Raw genomic sequence first — 24,012 nt, 5'->3', positions numbered from 1 at the left:
TGAATTTTTCAAGAAAGTGATGGCATCATGGTCTAAATTCGGCTTTAAGCTTCAAACTTGCATTACCGAGCATAAACGGCGTGTGTCAAGCTCTTCAACATAGTAATTTTCACTCATAATATCTTAAAACTCCACACTCAATACTAAATTTTATTATATTCATCTTGTTAGTTTGTTTTTTCTCATTTCACTCCATATCATGTACTTTACCTTAAAATCTTGAAACGATAAGAAAACAAGCGTAAATCTAAATAAGCTAAAGTGAAAACACTCAAATGACATCTGAAATTTCTCTATAAAATTAACCTAACAACACTGACCTAGCTCAAACATGAGAGAAAATTATTTTCTCTAAAAATAAACGAGTACACTATCAATGACCACAACAAATTAAGAAAGAGATGCGAGATCGAGACCCGACCTAGTTTCATCGATATCACAATGATGTTGGTCACAACATCAATGAATGTTGGCATTTGAACGACGAGATCGAGTTTCTCATTAAGAAGAGGTTATCTTGGACAATACATTTGTGTGAACCGGAAAGATAGGTCCTGAATAGGTGAAGCGCCTCTTCTGGAAGATGAAATTAGGTGAACTATTTGGGAATGTCACGATAACAAGAAGCAGTTCCTACTCGCAAAATGTTTCTTGAGAAATAATAATCAATTTTATTTTTCTTAATTTAGTACTTTAATTTTTAATTTTGGTCTTTTAAGAACACAAGAGACAAAGGGATGTTATTTAAGACAATTTCAATTATTTCATTTATGATCTAATTTGTTTTGCTTGTCAAATTTTGTTTCTTCTCAAACACAATAGTTCCAAGCACCTAGGAATGTGTTCTAGAAAATGAGCACCCAATAGTGTGCTTGAGAATGAACCTGATGATGGCCAAAAGGGGTCTTCAATAGTTGAATGTCTAAAAGCGAGAGTAAAGAAAAAAAGTTCCATGAAGGAAGCTCATGGAACTGAGTGCCCAAAACATTCAAAATTGAGCACTCATAAGTTTCTTTTTAAGTTGGACACTCAACAAAGTTCTTGAGATCTATATATAAGGGCATTAATTAGTGCTCGAAGTTCCAATGGGTACCTAACCACGTACGTGAACTTTAGATCAACCTATTCTTCCAGGAAAGGTCATGTTAAACATCAAGAAGTATGTTCCAAAAGTTGAACATCCATAAAGTGCTCGATATTCTAAATATAGGCAAAATCAAGCACCCTTGAGTTTGTTCCAAAAGTTATACACCTAGAAGTGTGCTTGACATTGATAAAAATAACACCCTAATTGTTCATCATAGGAAAGAAAGATCAAAGTCCTCACTATGTGTAAAACATTGAAATTGGCATTCTTTTAGCTAGAAAGAAAATTTTTACTTTTGAATCTGTGATAATTAGGGTTTTTAAATAAAACCCTAACACCTATTTTTTTTTTATTCTGAATTGTTGTGTTGTAATTGGAGGTCTTGGAGTTAGCGGTCGTCGGGATGACGCAGTAAGTGGATCGGGACACGTCAGTGGACAAAGCGTTACTTAAGGTAAGAAGAGTGGAAATCTGCGCACAGGGTGTACGTTATGCGTACAACCTTTTTTCCTATTTTTTTAATTATGTAATTATATTTGTGCCCTGAATTGTTTCAATAGATTGATTAGCATGAGGATAGTGCAATTGATTTTAGTTAGTAGACATGCTTAGATGATAGAGTAGGCGTGCTACTATATTTTAGATGCTTGTGTGAGTATAGCAATTGCAAAAGTTATCTTGGGTGTGTATAACTCAGGATAATAGGATGCCCCCATGGAACTGTCGAGTGTGAGTACAGCGCAGGCAGGGCAACGATGTCTTGATGGAACGGTCGAGTGTGAGTACAATGCAGGCTAGAGTAGGTGCCACAGTGGGAATGCCGAGTGTGAGTACAGCACAATCAAGGTAGATTACATTTCATGTCCGATCAACATGAGTTGTTAGTATTTATGTGTGTGAGTATAACACATATTTTGTTAGTGTGATATTGTGTTTATATATTGCACGATGATTATTATGTTTATGATGCTTATTTATGTTTAGTCGAAGTCTATACTTTTTGGTTTGGGGAGTTATATCCTACAAAGCTCTTCTTACTGGTTGTTAGCTCACGGGTACTCTGTGTGCAGGTAAAGGCAAAGTGAAGCATTGAGTGGTGGGGGCTCAAGGCACGGACGAAAGATGTTAGAGGCTGGGCACAATTATTTATTTTTATTTTGATATAAATCTCATGTTTTTAATTTTCAGACTTCAACAGTTATTTTCTTTATGCTGCTATTATTAAACTTAGAGTCTAACATTTTTTTTTTAAATAATGAGAAATCATTATCTATTTAAATTTTATAAATATTTTTCTTTTAGTGTCTTAAAGTATATATTTGTTTATTGAACGAGCTCCCTAAGTAACATCTCGAGATATCGAGGCGTTACAAAATAGAAAAAATTCATTTCAAAAACATTATTTTTTTCCTTTGCCAACGACCAGTGCGAGGACGATGGTTGACAACTTTAGCTCTTGAAAATCCTACAACTACTAGTGATGATATTTTTTTCATACCTCTCTTGATATAACTCAAAGTTCAATGATTTTAGAAGCTATGGAAAGCTAAGAAAGACACCTACAACTTTTATTTCTATGAATTTTTCAAGAAAGTGATGGGATCATGGTCTAAATCCGGCTTGAAGCTTCAGACTTGCATTACCAAGCATAAATGGCGTGTGTCAAGCTCTTCAACTTAGTAATTTTGACTCATAATATCTTAAAACTCCACACTGAATACCAAATTTTTTTCTATTCATCTTGTCTAATATGTTTTTTTTTTCTCATTTCACTCCATACCATGTACTTGACCTTAAAAACCTGAAACAATAGGAAAACAAGCGTAAATATAAATAAACTAAAGTGAAAACACTCAAATGACATCTTAAATTGCTCTATAAAATTAACCTAACAACACTAACCTAGCTCAAACATGAGAGAAAATTCTTTTCTCTGCAAATAAACGAGTACACTATCAATGACCACCACTAATTAAGAAAGAGATGCGAGATCGAGACTCGACCAAGTTTCATCGATATCACAATGGTGTTGGTCACAACGTCAATGACTGTTGGCATTTGAGCGACAAGATTGACCTTCTCATTGAGAAGAAGTTTTCTTGGACAATACACTTGCATCAACCGGGAAGATAGGTCCTAAATAGGTGAAGTGCCTCTTATGGATGATGAAATTAGGTGAACTATTTGGGAATGTCACGATAACAAGAAGTAGTTCCTACTCACAAAATGTTTCTTGAGAAATAATAATCAATTTCATTTTTCTTAATTTAGTGCTTTTAGTTTTAATTTTGGTCTTTTAAGAACAAAAGATATAAAGGTTTGTTATTTAAGACAATTTTAGTTATTGCATTTATGATCTAATTTTTTTCGCTTATCGAACTTTGTTTCCTCTCATACACAATAGTTCCAAGAACCTAGGAATGTGTTCTAGTAAATGAGCACCCAATAGTCTGCTTGAGAATGAACCTAATGATGGCCAGAAGGGGTCTTCAGAACTTGAATGTCTATGGCACGAATAAAGAAAAAAGTGCCAAGAAGGAAGCTCCAGGAACTGAGCACCCAAAACTTTCAAAATCTAGCACTAGTAAGTATATTTTGAAGTTGAACACCCAAGAAAGTGCTTGAGATCGATTAATAAAGGCATAAATTAGTGCTCGAAGTACCAATGGGTACCTAGCCACGTACATGAACTTCAGTTCAGCCTATTCTACCATGAAATGTCATGTCAAACACTCAGAAGTATGTTCCAAAAGTTAAACATCCATAAAGTGCTTGATATTCTAAATATAGCCAAAATCAAGCACCCAAGAGTTTGTTCCGAAAATTAAACACCTTGAAGTGTGCTTGACGTTGATATAAATAATACCCAAGTGTTCATCATAGGAAAGAAAGCTCAAAGTCCTCACTATGTGTAAAACCTTGAAATCGGCATTTTTTTAGCTAGACAGAAAATTTTTGGTATTCTCAAAAGTTAATTGATCGAGTTTGTAAGTTTTCGAAATAGGTTGGCAACAAAAATTATCAACCTAGAATGTACAATTCTTATTTTTTTTCTTCATTATTATGGGTTTTCATAGGTGACATTTTTATTATTTTTTTATTACTTTATCACTTAATAGCAGGATTGTTTCAATATATATATATATCTATTTAATTAAGAATTTATTTTTTATTTTATAAATTTATTTATTTCCTTAAATGAGTCATTCTGCGAAATCCTTATTTTCACACAAAGGATTTTATTTTAATTCCTTATTTTTTTCCACTGTATATTTTGTTGGGGGAGAGTGAGATTACACAACCACAATATTCTGAATCTACACAAAATTATCCTTTATAGAGACCAATAAAATATTGAGTTAGATGATGCAAAACCTAGTTGTAGAACAAACTCCTTAAGTCTTCTTGATGCTTCAAAATCTTAGAAAATCTTAGCCTTTAGAACACCACTTTGAACTTCCTCTTCTTCCTTTGTAAAACACAACAAATGCTTATACACAAGATGTACCGCTGTCCTAATTCTCTATTTTCTAGCCATCCATAGATGCTTGAGGATTTTCTAAGAGGAAATGGGAATTGGGATTGAACAAGCCTTTAAAATCACAAAGTTAAACACTTTCGTTATGAATTTATTGGAGAAAACTTGAGATCTTGAAACCTAGAGAGAGATTTGAGAGAGTGATCACGTCTTTCGAAACTCTATATGAACCCTTTTATTGAGTAGGTACACTCATTACTTCTAACCAATAGGATTAGATTATGAAAACACAACAATTCGAGCTTATTTTACGTCTCCTTACGGATACGCCAGGCGATGTATTGTATGCAGTCGTTTTTAACACACTACACATTTGGGGGCAATAGCACCTTCTAGAGGCAATATTGCGCAAAACTCACTGTCTAAATCTCAAATTTGGACCTAAACTCCTCCAAATGCTTCCAAACTTTTGGGGCATGCTTAGATACCTCATTGTTTTGGACCCAAAAACACAATTTTTAAGTGCCTACAATTGAAACTCAAATTTCACATCTTCACTATGTGAAATTATCAATTGTTTTACACCTAGCTTGTGTAACAACACTTCGCCTTTGTATTTAACCAATCATAACATATTTCAACCATAATTTATTATTTAATCAAGTATTGTTTTCAAACAAAAGATCATTTTACAATAAAGGACTAGATTCTTTTTAATTAATTTTTTATTCATTATAATATTATTATTTCCATGTGTTATTGTGTTGAACAATTGTGTCAGCTGTTGACACTGTATGTATGATTTGACTATGCCAAAGAACCAAGATGGCTTTCGAACTAGGTTCATTCGCAATTAATTTGGTTGACTTTTGAGTTTACCAGACAGGTTGGCTATGTGAGTTGACTGAATCATTCCCTGAAATGAATGTTTATCTTTCGTTCCTATGGTTATTGTGTTGGGAAATACTTATACAGTATCTTATTTATTTTTATGTAAATCATATATTAAAAAAACTAATATAAGAAAACCTAGAACATGTTTCTATAATTGAATTTAAACAAAGATAATGATAAGAACACTTACATTATATGCAGCGGAATGAATAAGTTCATCCTTCAGTTTCTCTAACCCTTGTATCATTTATGTCGCTGGGTATCACCAAGGAACTGAATCGTTCTTTAAATTTATTCACAGTCTTCCAAAGTATCCTTAGAATCACCTAGACTAGATTGGGCAATTCTCAATACATGAGATAGATACAAAGAGAAGCAGAGAAGAGAATATTGAGGCTTAGAAAAGGACTTTTGCTGTAGAGAGAGTCTAAAACCCTACATCATCAAAACTAGATCTTCTGATCATCTCTTTTCAACTGTTACTTTGCATTCCTTTTATAGGCTCACTTAGGTCACTTATTTAATTAAAAAATCAATAAAATAATAGGTAATATCAGCCATTAGTTCGAAATTCTCATGGGCTTTAGGCCCGTGAAATTTCTCATTTAATTATAAGCTCGTTGAACTTAAATTCAATGCCGGTATTATTTTCTATTTATTTATTTATTAATTAAATAATTATTTATAATTTGAACATTTATTTAAACTTATTTATTAATTTAGACACCAATTTGTCTTAATTAATAAATTTTCCATAAAATCTCTTTTCTTCTCTAAATTGCATAACTCTGTGAAACTATCCAAAATTGACCTAGTCAACTTTGATAATTCTAATTGATAATTAAATCAATCAATTTAGAATATCTAGATGATTTTGTCCAAGGTACTGTGGGGACCATGGGCCTATGAGATCAAGCTACAATAAGTTATCATAAATTTAACAAATAATTTTACTAACTTATTAATTCCTCGTGACTCCACTAAAGACTCAAAATTGCACTCTTGAATTCATAGAATGCTCTATAAGCAATATAGATACGTTATTAATTATCCATTGTTACAACCATAATTATCACTCAATCCTCTATAGACAGTCTATAATGAGTTGGGACAAAAATATTGTTTTACCCATCATTGCATTTTATCCTTAAAACACTTAGTTCCTTGTAAATGATATTCCAGTAAACTAATATTAATTACTGAAATGAGATCTCTATCATTTAGCACCTCGAACCAAACTAAAAGGAAACCAACATTTTACTTCTTCATTAAAAGCTATAGATGTTCATATCTATGATTAACACTCCCACTCAATTATACTACCGAGTTCCCAAGATGTAAGTATGGGCTAGTCCGTAGGGTAAGCTGGTAATGAACAAGTCAAAGAACTCAAATAATACAATTAGTTAGAATACTAACCACTCATAATTGAGATTGAATTGGTCTATGTTCAACTATATTATATGACTAGAATAGATAATAACGGTATGTTTACTTATCTTATCTACTGTTAATATCGATCCAGTCTTATATAACAAATACATATGATCTTATCTACTTTGCTAATATTCTGGAAAGAACATAACACTACAATGTGTAAGTAGATTGGCAAGTCAATGTAAATCTCATGTACTGACTAATCTTAGGACTAACTTTTGCTTGAACATAGAATAATATTTATATTCCACTGTGATTACGTCACTATAAAAATGATTAGTTATATGTTCGGGATTTAATAGAAGTTGATATTAAACAAATAATCATGAAAATAAAATATGTGAGCAAAGTGATTGACCAAGTCAAAAATGATTTCTATTCTTTTATTGGTAATAATATAAGATTACAAAAAATTGGGTTTTAATTAGGGCTTAAAACTCAACATATTGCAGATTCGCTAGACAGACTGTGAAGATATTCAACTAGTATAAAGAAAATTCTCAAGCCTTGGTCGAAACATCTTTTGCGAATTCATTTGTAATGAAAATATTGTATAAGCTTGACAACTTTATATTGTGTGAGACTGAGAATGGCACCTGAGTCTAGTATTTAAATAGGCTTCATTAGCACTTTGTGCATTTTGTTCATAAACTTCTTCGAATGGATGAAAGATTCAATCTTTGGAAGAAGATTCATAAAGACATATTTAGGGAGGAAGAAAGAATCATCTTTGAGAGAATATTGACGACCATAACATTGAAGGGACTTAAAGCATGAAGGTGGAGAAATGAGACTGCAAGACCGATAATAAAGCTTGCAACAATTGTGTTAAGGTAGTATACTTTGCTTAAGTCAATTGTATTTTGTACCATTGATCTTTTACATATCAAATTTCATATACGGGTATGGCCCCATGGACTAGGCTCATCGAACCACATAAAATCCATCTTGTGTCCTTTACCTTTTAAGTACTTAGTTATCTTTTACTAGTTGATTTATCTAATGGCTAAACTAACTCGTAGATGTAAAAATTAATATAATAAACTTTGATCTTGATCATTCAAAATTTTCTATGTCCACTTCAATGAAAAAGTTGATCACTTAATTCCTTGATAACTTCATAAAAATTAGAATTTCGCTATGTAAGATACACACGTAACGACTTGGGGGGTTTGGGGGGGGGGGGGGTGTTGTGCCTACTCTCTGAGCACATAAAGTTTGAAGAAGAGTGAATAGTGGTGAATAACAGTTTTTATGCCAGCAATTATAAAATTAGAGAGATCCAGCTCAAGTAAAGTCACATTGCACGAAGTGTTTAGGTGGTCATTATATCAGTTGACCAAGTTATTAGCTGCTAGTACATCACATCACTCATTTGAAGCTAAAGGTTCATCAAGCATCATGAAGCGACAAGGTGAAGAGCAGCGTTTAAGAATTGACTCTCTCGTTGTTCCAAGCAAGTAGGAAAGCATATGATCATTAAAGATCATTACAATATCTTCCTTCAAAGCTAGTCGAAGTAATGTATGTATAAACATCCAAATTAAAGGCTCGGTCAATAATGAAGAATATCCCACTAATGTAGGGTAAATAGTTAAAGATCATCGATCAAATCCTTTAAAATAGGAAACAAAACATGGTAATAAATGACTAATTCCCCATTTGGTTTAATTTTAAAAAATTGTCGATATAACATAACATAATCTTTGATTTTAGAAGACGTTATTTAGGGATTCACCACTGTAAATAATTTTTTTAATGGATGGGAGCGATTAACTTTTGTATGCAAAATTACATATTGAATAACTAACTTTCAATGGACGTAAGCCAACTTATTTTGGAATGAAGCACTTCAAACAAGGTGTTTATTGTTTTTTTTTTTTTGGCATCTTAACTTTTTAGACCATCAAACAAATTCATGTGACAGTTTCTCTACTTGATTAATAAAATCTGTCATCAAAAATATCCTTCAACATCTTCATGATATAATATCCATGATCTACATTTAATGGTTAATCTAAGCATCACAAATTATGGTGTTTTATACCCTAGAAAAAAGGATTTCTTTTTTGTGAATTATGTGTTAATCCCAATTCTCATTAATGATATAAAATATTAGATTTTGTGTGTGTATGACATTCATATAAGGTGTGTTAATGTGTATACAACTTTCTTGTGAGTACAAAGGGAAACCTTCGCAAAGTGACAAAGTTTTCGGAATATTATTTTGTTATGACATCTTTTGTAACGTCTTACAAGTGTAGGTCTAGTACCAATCATAATAAAAGTTGGTTCTAATACAAGAATCCCTATGATCATTTAGATGTTTTTGTAGAGGAAGATTTTGCGCCACCAACAAAACAAAAAACTAGTTGGTTACTTAATGTGAGTTTTTTTTTTTAAAAAAAAAATTGGTTAGTTGTAAAGTATAACAGAATTATTTATTGTTTAATTGATTATAAAGTCTATGGGATCTTTGCGATAAAGCGTGTGGAAGAATTACATTGTTGGATTAATTTTAAAATATATATATAAGTAGAAGAACATAAGAATTATAGTGGTTCAACCCAAAAAAATTGGCATATGTCCATGAGTGTATTTGTACTGATCTTTGATACTTTTCAGAAGAGCTTTTGTGTGGAGAAAGTGTCGCAAATGAAGGTTATCTTATTTATAAGGAAGTCTTTGATGTTACATTTGAATTCAAAATATTCTATCGTAAAATGGATATTTCTTATTTTATAACAATCATAACTAGTTTAAATTCAAATAAAATAGGAAACTAAATATTCAAAACAAATACCTAATCTATTTTCTAAATAAGTGTTATTCACTAATAAGAAAGTATCTCAATATTAATAATAGATTTGTTCTCTTTAATTCCATTACTACAAAAGGGGAATGACACAATACCCTTTAAGATTTACATCAACGAGACTTAAAAGAGAATAAATATATTATTAATTTTGAGAATTTTTTTATTAGTTAGCAACACTTATTTAGAAAACAAATTTTATATCAAATTGAATATTTAGTTTACTTTTTTATTTAAATTTAAATTGAGTGTGGTTGTAACAAAATAAGAAATATCAATCTATCATAGGATATTTCAAATTCAAATGTAATAAAGGCTTCTTTATAAATAAGAGAGTCTTCATTTAACATGCACGACACTTTTAGTATACAAAAGCTCTGTTGAAAAGTGATAGAAATCTATAAAAAGATTTCAATAAACGTAGGTTAACCTTTTGGGGCTGAACCACTGTATAATATTTTTTTTCTTCTTATACTTTTATCTTCTAAAATTCTTGAGCCCATCAATATAATTCTTCCTTGACAAAAAAAATTGTTTCAAGAATTGCCTTAAGTTTTGAATTTCAATATTTTTTTCTCTTTTTTTTCCTTTTTTAATCTCAAGGCTTCTTTTGAGGTTGTTGCTAAGTGTCTCTACGTGGAAGATTTATTCTCTTTTTTTTTTCCAATACTATTTTTTAATCAATCATCTAGGGAATTATGATAAAATTATCACTAAGAATCATCTACCTTCTTCAATTATTGTATAGAATGACATTTATATGTTAGAGGTCATTGTTTAGAAGCAATTGTTGCTTCTAAAAAGTCTTATCTATTTTTCATAACCAACATCATTGAGCAAATATACTTCAAAAACAAATATGTTATTGAGCATATATAGTCGAATATGATCATCAATTATGTCCAAAATTTTATTTATCTTTCCAAGATTTTTAATATAAATGTATACATTTTATAGCCACTAATTATATCATCAAAAATGACGTTCAATGTGTATACCCTTTTGGGATTTAATATTTTTACTTTTGTGTATTTCCCTATTAATTTGTCAATTCTTTGATAATGGTCGCCAAAAATGACATCTAATAAATATATAAGTGTCTCAACGAATTTTCTAACCCTTCAACAATTTTGTTTTACCACTTGTTACACAAAAATATTATTTGTGTTCGTCATTTAAATACATGATTTCATATTGTATAGAAGATGATGTGTTTATCTTATGTTTGATTGTTTATCTAGATGGAATATAAAGTTGTCGCACTCTTTAATGTGCTTTTACCTCAAAAAAAATTGATTGTTGATAATTTAATAGACATAAGGATATGTGATGATTATTAAATAATTTTCTCCAAATGTTGTTTATTGTCTATTTAGCTTGTTCAACTATGAATTCTTTGGCAACTTATGCAATCACATGTCACATAAGTAATGTTTCAATAACATGCATTTTTATTTCATGTTGGCTATCATTATAAGTAATACCATATATACAAGATAGTGGTAACATTTGTTAGGTGTCTTTCAATATGTTACTATGAGAAGTGCTATGGGAAGACGCCTTCTTCAACCTCTTATTCAGACAATCAATTTCTGCTTGCACATGTAAAGCTAAGTTTTCTTTGTAGTCAAACAAAAAATGTCTCCTTTTAGTTTAAATATATTTGTACTTTATCAATTAATTTATTTTCTATTAATAGGTTACTTGTAATGACTTGAATGGCACATGAATATAACCATTGTCTAAGTTGTGATTTGTAGATGACATAAGAATATATTATTTACCTAGCATGACCCATGGAAAATTGATGCTTAATTAGTGTTCTTAATTCTAGATTTGCATAGAATTATGTCTAATTTAGTTGCAAGAGCCCGCAATATAAGTTTGGAAAAATCATATGTTCATTTATAAATTTTTTAGTTGACAAAGTTTAATTATTTATGCATTCCTCCATTACATTATATTAAGTTTTATTTTAAAAGCATTTGATAGTTTTAGTTCAACATTATCATCTTGTTCATTTTGTTCTGGTTTGTTTACTTTCTTGCTTTGTTTTAGTTTAATTTAAATCATTACCAACTGTTTTGTCCAAATTGTTAAGCATTAATTTTTCGTAATTTGTGGCTAACGCAATCCGTGTGGAGACAATACATGCCTTATCATTATATTACTTGTATGACTACATGCACTTGCATAAATTAATTTTCACAACAAGCACACCAACACAGTCAGGATTAGCATGAAAGAGTCTAGGGTTAGATTTTCCATTTAATATGTTGGTGGGTTCAACAATAGACATCCACGGTGGACTTCGACAAAAAAAGTAGCTTTGAGTGATAGCAAGATGTAGATGGATCAATTTAAACCCAAGTAGAAGGTTTCAGAGAAGCCAAAATCAATGGGTGATATCTCTATCCCTTCATCTTGTTGTATGTTAATTTGGGTTTTTTTTTTATAAAAAAATATATGAATATATGTAGATAGATGAAGGGTGTGGACTTTGTTTGGCATAAAGAAAGCAAGAAGCATGTGAAAATTAAAAGTGGAAATTACATAATTTATAGCTTTTCTTCAAATATTTACAAAATTATGGGAATTTTTAAAAATTTCTATTTTATGGCTATTTTTTTTTCTAAATCTTATGTTTATGGGTTTTAATTTCCCATATTTTGCATAAATTTGTGTTTATGTGTTTACGTCCAAACTTGTATTCACAAAGCAGAAATTGCAGTATAGCAAGGACAGTCGTGTCCTCAGAGAGATAGCTTAAACAAATAGTGATTAGTAGAACTTAAGCATAAAAATTAAAGAGAAAATTGTTGGTATATTTTGAGAAATATTGAAAGTAAAATCTAGAAAATAAAATTGGTAGAAAAATCAATAACAAAAGTGATAAGGTTTCAAGAATCGCATATATGTTAGCTTATTTATTTGGGTTTATATTCACATACATAACACAATTAAATTATTCACTTTTCAACAATTTATTTGGAAGATTGAATTTGAAGAACATTTATTAATAAAATGTATTTGTGTAGTAAAAATTCTTACCTTAAGATCATAGAAAATAATCTTATGAAAAATCTAAGAGAGACAATATACCTTGTTGCTAGGGGTGAACATATGAACCCAAAAACTCGTTGAATCCGCCCGACCTGCGAAAAACCCGAAGAAGTGACGAAACCCGAAAGGTCGGGCTCAACCCGGGGGTCCCGTCGGGTTGTGTCAGGTTCAGGTATTACAATCACACTTCTGTCGGGTTCAGGAGTAACCTAAACCGATCGACCCTATTTTTTTATCAGTTTTTTAGTTTTAATCAATTTTATTTCAGATTCCTTAAAAAAAACCCTAAAATCTAAAGACACCCCCCAGCCGGACTAACAATCTTTTTCCTCTCTCTCTCTCGTTCCCTCATGCGCGCCACCACCCACCCACAGCACTGCCACCAGACACCACCACCCCACCCACAGTCCTCCCGACTCCCAGCCCCCACCAACATCGCCCCCTTCTGCTCTTCTCCGAGAACCCGCCAAGACCAACCACGCTGCCTCTTCTCTTTTTATTCTCCCACTTTCTCTCACTCTCTCCCTCTCTTGGTTTTGCGATGCAGCGACGGCTCGTCAACGCCGGCAAGGCGAAGGGAAGGGAATAGGGGAAGTCGACGACACCACTAGGCAGACAAGGTCACAGCACGAGCCACGACAATAGTGGAGATAATTTTTTTTTAATTTCATTTTATATTTTAAATGTATATAACTATATATTAATATTATAAATGTTAATGTGTGATTATAAATGATGATTATGATGAATATAATTGCAGTGAGAATTTGAGATTAAATTGAAATTGCTATTATTTTGTTTAGTTTATATTTGGATTTGGACATTTGGAATTTTGAATTGTTTTGCTTTATTGTATATGTAAAATTAAAATTGTTATTAGTTTAACTTTGATGGATATTCGATATTTAATTGATATTGAAATAGGATTCTATTGCTATGCCTCTGCTCTATCTGTTGTACTGGACTGGAATAGTGGATTTTAGGTCTGCTCTGTTGTTAATTATTATATTTTATATGTTTTTGTGCTAGATAGATTATGGATATAGATAAAGATCAAGTAGCTGAAACTCCACCACCTCCACCTACCAATGATGAAACTCCTACAAATTAGGCCCAGGGTAAACCTAAAAGAAGGGGTAAAAAAATAGAAAGACCTCTTTTGCCTCAAAAAATAAAACAAAATGGTCAAATATTTGGGAGCATTTCGAAAAATTGCCCCCAGTTGAACCTAATGATAAAGAAGAGATACCCAAGTGCATTTGTTGTTATTGTGGTAGTGAGCTCTTCTGTGATAGTAGAAAGCATGAGACTAATCATCTGTGGAATCACTTTAGGAATGTTTGTTAGTTTAGTCTGTATAAAGTTGATGAGAAAAAGCAAAAGGTTTTAAGTTTTGAGCCGACGAAAGAAGGGAAGGAGGGGGAAACAACTTTAGTTCCAGTGGCTTATAAAAAAAGGCATGCAGGCTTGCCTTCTCAAAGTACATTGTGTTGGATGAGTTACCTTTTAGACATGTTGAGGGGGAGGGCTTCCGATAATTTGTTACAACCATACAACCTAGGTTTGATATCCGTTCCAGGATGACTGTTTCTTGGGATGTGTTGAAATTGTATGATGAAGAGAAAATAAATTTGAAAATATTTTAAAGCATGAGAGGGTCTCCATCACCACTGATACATAGACTTTATTCAGAATTTGAACTATATGGTCATCACAGCACATTAGGTTGACTCTGATTTCCACTATCAAAAAAGTATCATAAATTTTTCCAATTGGTAGATCACAAGGGGGAGACTATTGGCAAAGAGATTGAGAATTTTTTGAATGATTGGAGCATTTCAAAATTAATTGCCATTACGGTGGACAATATTCTTCAAATGATGTTGCTATTCGGTTTTTGTAGAGACGGTTTAGAGAAAAGGAAAATTGTCTCGCTTTAGATGGGAAGTTTATGCATAGGAGGTGTTGTTCTCATATTGTAAACTTGATTGTCAATGAATGATTAAAAGAGAAGCATGATTCAATTGCTAGCATTAGACATGTTGTAAGATATGTTAGGTCTTCTCCCGCTATGCTCAAAAGGTTTAAAGAAGTTGTCATAGAAGAAGGAATTGAATGCAAATGAATTCTATCTTTAGATGTCCAGACGAGGTGGAACTCTACATATCTCATGCTTAATTGTGCATTAAAATTCCAAAAGGCATTTGAATGTTTAATGTCAGATGCAAATTTCTTGAAGTATTTTGACGAGGTTGACAAAGATGGAAAGAAAAAGGAGGGGCCACCTACTGAAACGAATTGGGAGAATGCAACAGTCTTTGTGAAGTTTTTGGAGACTTTCGACGAGGTGACATTAAGGTTTAGTGGATCAACATATGTTATGACAGACAAGTATTTTATTGAAATATGTAATATGCAGCACACTTTGTATAGAATGGTAGGGTAGGAGGATAACCCGTTGTTAGCGAGTATGGCATAGACATAAAAGTGAAATATGAAAAATACTGGGGAAAGATTGAGGAATGTAATGAGGCCTTTATAATTGCCTTGGTTCTTGACCCAAGATACAAGCTCAATAATCTCAACCATTGCTTCAAAACTTTTTATGGTCCATTGACATGCGCTCAGATGATTAATGAGGTAAAACAAACATTACGATCACTGTTTGATTTGTCTGGTGGTGGGGGTTCTACATTACTTCAGCCTCAGCCTCAGCCTCAGCCTAGTGGATCTTCCTCTTCCTCATTCACTTCTACTTCTAGTTTGAAGAAGTATGCTTCGTTGAATGATGAGTTTGTCCAACAAAGGAAAGAGGGAGATGGTGGTAAGACAAAGAATGAGGTTGATAAGTATCTAACTGAGGATGTTGAACCTATGATTGAGGGTGAAAACTTTGATTTTTTCAAATGTTGGGCCAGAAATGCATCCAAGTACAAGATCTTGTCAACCATTGCTCGTGATGTGTTAGTCATACCAGTTACAATTGTTGCTTTTGAGGCTTCCTTTTCGACTAGTGGTTGAATTTTAGATCCATTTAGGAGCTCACTGGGTCCTGAAATGGTTGAATGTTAATATGTCTCAAAAACTAGTGGAGCGGTTCACATCAACTAATCATTATTCGAGACTACATGGATGAAGTAGAAGTGTTAGAGACATCAGAGATTCTCGAGTCTGGTAAGTTGTTAAACAAACTTTTATTTGGTATTTTAGTTGCAATTATTGTTTGAATCATATTTATGGAAGTATATAATATATATAATTTATTGATATATTGCAGAGATCACATGTGATATTGCAGCTGCTAGTGCTAGAGAAAATGTTTTTGCTTCGCCTTCGCCTTCTCGTTTTATTAATGCTCCATCTACAGCCTCAACTGCTGCACAAGAAACTGAATGAATAAAGATGGGAACCTCATATGATGTGACTTGACTTGTAAGAATTTAAGAACATCATAATTCAAAATTCATACTTAGCATTTTTGTTAAATTTATTTAACTAATTTATTTTTCTATTTCAAGGTTTACATTATTTTGGAATTGAAAATTGGGAAGGATAAATGCACGAAATGAAGGGAAGGATGATGAAGGAGGACTTATTATTTCTATTTTGGAAATTACTTTCTTTGGACTTTGGACATTTTGTGGATTTTTTAAGTTTTAGTGGTTTAGTAACTTTTGTTACGGACTTTTGGACTATGGTATTGGTATGGTTGGTATGGACTTTATAATTTTAATTAAGGAATTTGGAAATTATGGATTTTGTTTTCGGTTAGAGTTGGAAATTAGATGTTTCATATTAGTTTTATATTTGTGAATTGAATTGTATGAATTGGAATAGTCAATACTCTCTAGTCATAGTCAAGTCAATATTCAATAGTTTTATAAATTAACCCAATTGTAAAAAAAAAAGTTCATAGTCTAATTTTGTAAGGGAAAAAAAATAAAAATAAGTAAAGTCTCAGGCCCACACAAACCCGACCCCGACCCCATCCAAGTCTATTTCGGTCGAGTTCGGTTACATTTCTTCCCCACCTGAACTCGACACCACCTAAACCCGAGGTTCCCCCACCCAACTCGATCTAACCCAGATTGCATTTTGGGCGGGCTCGGTATTACATTCTCTCACCTGAAACCCGACAAACTCGAACCCGACCAACCCTCCCGATGTGCACCCCTACTTGTTGCCAATAATACAATAAAAGATTAATCATAAAATTAAGATATCAATATATTTGTACTAATTATATTCACATGGAAATAGCATGATTACTCCTATATAATATTAAATAGATAAATATATTGATATAGAGATGGAGAAAACTATTGAAGAAAGTATAATACTCAAATTTATAGACTTTAAGCATTTGGTGAATCAAAACACAAATAAACTTTCTTCACATATAAGATCATCTCTTACCTTCCCTAGAAAATTAGCATAGAATGCTAAACATTCTCACAATAATTTAAAAAGAAAATATGAGAATAATAGACAAATTGAGAATACAATTTACTATAATTTTGCTAAGAAAAATTGCCTTCTAAAATAGAAGTAATCCTACTATTTATAGAGTTCTAGGACTCAACTTATTGCACCATGGGCTGAATTAGAGCTGTAAATACGGGCCGGGCTTTTGAGCACGGCACGAGCCCGGAAGGCACGAGCACGACACGGCACAAAAAAATATGGGCTTGGGCCAGGCACGGGCACGACACGGGCTTAGCACGGCATGACACGAGAAGCCCGAAGGCACGACACGAAAGCACGACATGTAAGCACGAATATAAAAAGCCCGAAAGCACGGCACACAAAAAGCCCGAATTAAACTCAAATAAATTAAAAAATTATTATTATATCATCATTTTTTTATAGTATGTAAAAATATCATACTATTTTTTATAGATTTTATTTCTTAAACTTTTTCTTGGTAAAGTTTTTAATGAGGCAATGTTTATTTTATTTTTATTTTTAAATTTGGAATTTTTATTGTGTTAATTAAGTAAATATACATATATATATATGTAAAAAGTAAAACAGGTAAAAAAAAGTGAGCTCGAATTAGGCCCAGATTTTGGCTGACTTGAGGCCCATTTTTAGGGCACAAAAAAATCTCATTTTAAAAAATGGGCTGGCCCACTTTAGAAATATGGGCTGGCACGATCTGGGCCCGGTCCGGTCCGGCACGTGGCCCGTGTGGGCCGTGCTTGTGGCCCGTGCTGGGCCTATATATTTTTATGCAGGCTGGCCCGGGCCGGCCCGAATTTACCGGAGGCACGAAAAATGTGGGCCGGGCCGGGCCGGGCGGCCCACATTTACAGCTCTAGGCTGAATTGTAGCAACTTCATTTTAGTAGTGGGACCCACTATGGACACGTGCTTTTATGGAATGGAGGATAGCTGCTGATGTGGTGCCTTTACAAAACATGACATGCCATGTACTTGAATTAGAATTGCACCATTATTTATTTGAGTGTGCTCTTCACGCAAGGGTGGAGACTTGTTTGTGGATTGGCTCCTTATTAATTTGGGTTGGGCATCTACTTATGGGCTACTCTCTTAAAAAATGCCAATTTCCTTTGAGCTTTAGTTATTTCTTTTTCTCTTTTTTCCATGATGCCAAATTGCAACATAATTCCTGTAAAAATAATTCAAATTAAATAAAAAAAATTAATTATAAAATATATTTCATTAATTTATTGAAAATATTAATAAAAATTAGTTTAATTTGATACTTATAATCAATAAATATGCATTCTTGACTACTAATTATTATGTCATACTTTTGTTCTTAAGTAATTTTTTTAAAATTGATAGGCTAGTTTTATAATTTTTTAGATTTTTTTATATAGTTTTCTTAGAATCATTTTTTTATCGTACGTGTTATTATTTTTATGTTTTATAATTATTTTATTTTTATGTTTTATTTTTTTTAACAGGTCGGAGTAGAAACAGTTGAGTTAAAAGAGGTTGTTTAGTGCATCAATTAGTTAGTTGGAGCATCTAGTAGTGCATATATAATTTTAGCAATTGATAATGATGTGAAAATAAAGTTGTATGGGCTTTACAAGATTACTACTCAAGAGTCTTGCTTGGATCCCCAACCAATTGAAAATTTTTGTAAGAGCAACATGATTAAATATAATCAACATTAATCTCATGAAGCATGAGCGGATAATTTTTAAAAAACTACACACATATTGATCAAAAGAATATACAAAGGTCTCTCTATAGTAAATCAATTTATGTATTAGGTAATGAACTCTTTTGAATGTTAAGCTATACTTTGTGTTTTATTAACATATGCACAATATTCTTCAAGTTGAGAGATTTATCAATGAGTTCTTAGCAAACATCATGCATGAGTTTGTGGGAATGTTATCTAACTATTTAGCTGGGATATATAAGGCTAAATTTAAGTATGTGATAACTGGTTACTATAATATAGGTAATCGGTTACCCCTAAGATGCTAACAAGTAATCATGATGATAACTTGTTACTTATAATATACGTAACTAGTTACCTCTAAGATGCTAGCAAATTATCTTGGTGGTAGTCGATTCCTTATAATATATGTAACTGATTACCCCTAAGATAGTAACAAAGTTGTCTTTATAATAATTAATTACTTATAATATAAGTAACTAATTACCTTAATGAGAGCATCCATATTTGAAAAAGAAGATAAAAGATAAAATATGTGAAATGTAATCTATCAAGTAACCAATTACTTAACCTAACGTAACAAAAAGGAAGCAAAGTAGAAACAAAAAGTTGAAATATTTATTTTATTTTTTTACATATAGTATAAAAATTGTAAAAAAAAAGTACAATAATAAAAAATAATATAATTATGTAATATTAAAATATATAATAAATAATACATATATATGTGAAAAAATGATGGGGAAGAATGAGAAAATCGGACGAGAATAGAATACGTGGAAAAAATGGAAGGAAAAAATAACAAAAAAAAAAATGAAACAATTTATTCGGATGGTAACTGGTTACTCTTAGATAGTAACAACTTATCTTGATAGGAGCATTCAGATTTGAAATATATATATATATATATATATATAAATATAAATGTGAAATGTAATCTATCAAGTAGCCTATTACTTAACCTAAAATAAAAAATAAACTACGATTCAGAAGATAAAAAAAGATAACGTAAGAAGAAAATCTGACGAAAAAAAATTATAGTACTATGATAAAAAAAATTATAAATGATAATAAATAATAAAATAATTATGTAATATTAAAATATATGTGAAAAAATAGAAAAAATAAAATGGAAGGAGAAAAGAATAAATAGAAAATGATTAATGAAAAAAACAATAAAAATGATAAAAAATATAGGAAAAAATAAAGAAAAGTGAAGGAGAAAATTTGAGAAAAATAAAAGAGAAGAAAGTGGAAAAAAAGAAAAAAAAAAGAAATAGAAAAAAATTACCTTCAAAATTAAAGAAAATATAACTATTATTATAAATATATCATAATTATATTTTTTTTACAAATCTTTGGGAAAGAAAATCCAATAAAAAATCAACTTTCAAATCAAAAAGCCATAAAAGGGTGAAAAAGTTAAATACTCATATTTTTAAAAAATTTACTATAAAAACTATAAAAATACAAATTTAATTAGGGATAATGGCGGCAAAACTACTTAAGTAGTTACAATTCTTGCAGTTAAATACTTATGAAAAATTTTTGACGATAAAACTACCCAAGTAGTTACAATTCTTGCAATTAAATACTCTTGTAAAAATTTTGACTGCAAAACTACTCAAGTTGTGAAATTTATTGCACTTAACTCCCTATCATCAAATCAATTGTTAAAACCAACCTTGTGGGACACGTGCCAGTCTCCAATTCATCAATAATACTTTAAACATAATTTAAAATATTAAAAATTTCAGGAAAAAATAAAAAAAATATTTCTTTCCTAAACGTTTAATAAATATTTTTAAAATAATTAAAAATTCAGAAAAAAATCAAACAAAATATTTTAAATTATAAATAAATAACACAAGTATTTTACAACCAAAAAACATTAATTTAATAAAAAATCTTAAAAAATCATAAAAATTTCATTTTGATTTTGATTAAAATCTAAATACAATCTAATTTCATGTTGATTAAAAACTAAATTTTTATGATTTTTATTTATATTTTTCATTAAATTCCTTTTATTATTCTTAGTTTTTATAATTCATTTTTTTATTTTTTATGAATTTAAAATATGTTATTTTTCTTTTAGGAATTAATTTTTTATTTTTTTTCTAAAATTTTAATTAATTTTAAAATATTTAAAAATAAAAAAATAAATGAATTGGAGATTGACACGTGTCTCATATGATTAGTTTTAGCAGTTGACTTATCGACATGAAGTTAAGTGCAAGATGATCAATTACTTAAGTAATTTTGCCGTCAAAATTTTTACTTGAGTATTTAACTGTAAGAATTATAACTACTTAAGTAGTTTTGTCGCCGTTATCTTATTTACTTCTTAATGCAAAAAGATGGTTTATGCCCCAAATCAAGTATCTCGTACTATTCTCATGCGTGGCATGATCATTCAAATGACATTGAACGGTCATTGAATTGTTTCTATTCTAGTAACTTAGATAATGACGCCTTCAAGTATTTGAAAAGACAATTTTACTTCATTATATCATTCACTTGTTTCAAGTAATTGGTTGCTTTTCTTAATACAAATGTGAACGAACTGGCGGAAGCTCATTTTGTGTTTCATTCGATTATTGAAAGATGGCGGGCATCTATTCAAAGTTTTTTTTTTATTATTATTTTAATAAAAAAAAACATAAACCAAGATGAAGAAATAGATTCATTACCCATTGATTTTGGCACGATGGTAATCTTCAGGTTGGGTTTAAGAGCATATCTAATGGAGTGCTGAAAAGTTTGTGTAATGCTATATTTAGAATATCTTATAAAAAATATAATTTTAATGGTGTTCCAAAATGTGTGCAAAATTTGGCACATGTTAAAAATTGTGTCAAATTTAGCACAAAATATAGCATGAGTCAAATTTGGCACATCAATAAATACTACTTTTTTATTTACCATATTACCACTAATTATTATAATTTAATAATTGACAACTAATGACCAACCATATATCATTATTTATTTTTTTTAATTACAAATTTCTTGGAGTACATAATTTGGATTCATAAAAAAAATTAATTTTTGTATATTCTCAATAAATAATAAATGAATTATTGACCTTTTGTTTTAATTTACATTTTGTGCATTGAAGAACAATTGCAAATATTCGGTAAAATAAATCATTAACTCATTTTTTGTGCTAAATTTTAAACAAAATTTACATATTGCATTGGAGATGGTCTAAATTAGTTTTTCCATTCTGCCATCCCTCGAAGCTACCTATGTCTTCGAAGTATAATGTCCAAGTCATCGAACCCACCAAAATGTTAAGTGGAAAACCTAATCCTCCATTCTTTTGTTCTAATCCCTACTGTAAATCCTAAAATTGGCAAATTTTATAAAAATATTTTTTTATTTAAAAGATAATTTTATTTTTCGATTATTATGATTTTCGGAATATTACTTTTTCATTATTGTGATTTTCGGAATATTAAGTTTCATATTATTCCTAATTTAGCTTGATTTTATCACAATATGATAATAAATGGAAGTTGTATCTTAGTTATACAAAACAAATATTATGTACTTACTCAAAAATATTTCTAGAATATTTGTCTTTTATTTTTCATGCAGTTCAAGGTAATAAACTTCAGGAAACTAAATCTTTGAAGTAATTAATTGTTATTTCTATCTTTAGATATTTGATCTGACACAGGTATTAGGTGTCCCCACCAAATTCGTATTTGTCGGATCAGAATCTTCTACAAATGGCAATTCTTCATTAATCAATAATATCTTCAAATATTCTTGTTTTCATTAGGAGATTCTTTCTCAGCCTTTCTAAGCACGAAATGGACTCTATAAATAGGCTTCTAAGGCATTGTAATATTTGTGAGAGTTCCTTATTTATATTCAAGATCATAGTATTCACGCGATCTTATAGAAAAATTAGTGTTTAGTTTTTGTGGTGAGTTTATACCACGTTCATGAGTGAATACACATTGTAATTTGAACACAACTTTTATAGTCTTCGGGAGAGGATTTTTACAAGCCTTGCGTCGGGAGGATGCAAGCACTCGCTGACCATTGAAGGGAGTTCAAGTGGTTGAGCGTTTCAATCAAGATCAGATTAGTGAACAGAAGTACAACAAAGTTGCGGCAAATCTCAAGAGGGAGTCTTATTTTGTTTAAGTCAATATTTTGTACTTATAATTCTTTATTAATTGGTTTTATTCTCTGGGCGTGACCCCAATGAGTAGGTTAATTATCTGAAATGGTTTCTGAACCTTGTAAAAATCTATTGTGTTCTTTATTGTTTATGCACTGTCTTTTTATTGTGTTCAGTTTTTGTCATGATAAGTTCAGATTCTGTCCCAACAGATCTGAAATCTGTTTCAACATTTAATTACCATTCCGCAGCTTAATTAATTAACATGATTTAATTAATTTGGTAATTACTAAAAATAAAATTTCAGCTACCATGTTGCTGACTTCTTTAAAGAAAAAAATAAATAAAAAGAACTTGAATGCAAATTTACTTATTGTGCCCCTAGTCAAAGTGACATGTGATATGCACATGAAGTGTTAAACATAATTTAAAACTCAAAATAAGCCAGGACTAGCAAATACTAAATATTAATACACATGTAGGGATTTAATTACCAAAAAATTGAAGTTGGAAACTTAAGTGCAAAATACGGAGAGTTAGTACGAGCTTGATATTTTGGGAGATATTTTTATTAAATACGTGTCTCACAAATGATGGGATTTGGGTGAGAAAAAGTAATTGGTATGATTGTTACGAATTTAATTGAGGATTTATATATTTTTGGACCATATGTTTTGTTGTATTATTTATTAGTAATTTGTGTTTTGAAAAATTATATTTTGGACACTATATTTTGCAAAAGCGTAATGACATGTGCACCAAAATTATGCACTAAAATATTACACCAACTGATGTGTCAATTTCATTTAACCAATCAATTTTATTTTAGGCGGTACCCTCTGTTTTAAAAAACAGTGCCACGTCTGTTGGTTTAATATTTTGGTGCATAATTTTGGTGCACATCATTATTCTTTGTAAAATGGTTCAAATAGACTCATAAA

The sequence above is a fragment of the Humulus lupulus genome, chromosome 8 (assembly GCF_963169125.1).
Source record: "Humulus lupulus chromosome 8, drHumLupu1.1, whole genome shotgun sequence".
Lineage (NCBI taxonomy): Eukaryota > Viridiplantae > Streptophyta > Magnoliopsida > Rosales > Cannabaceae > Humulus > Humulus lupulus.
This window is presented reverse-complemented; position numbering follows the sequence as displayed.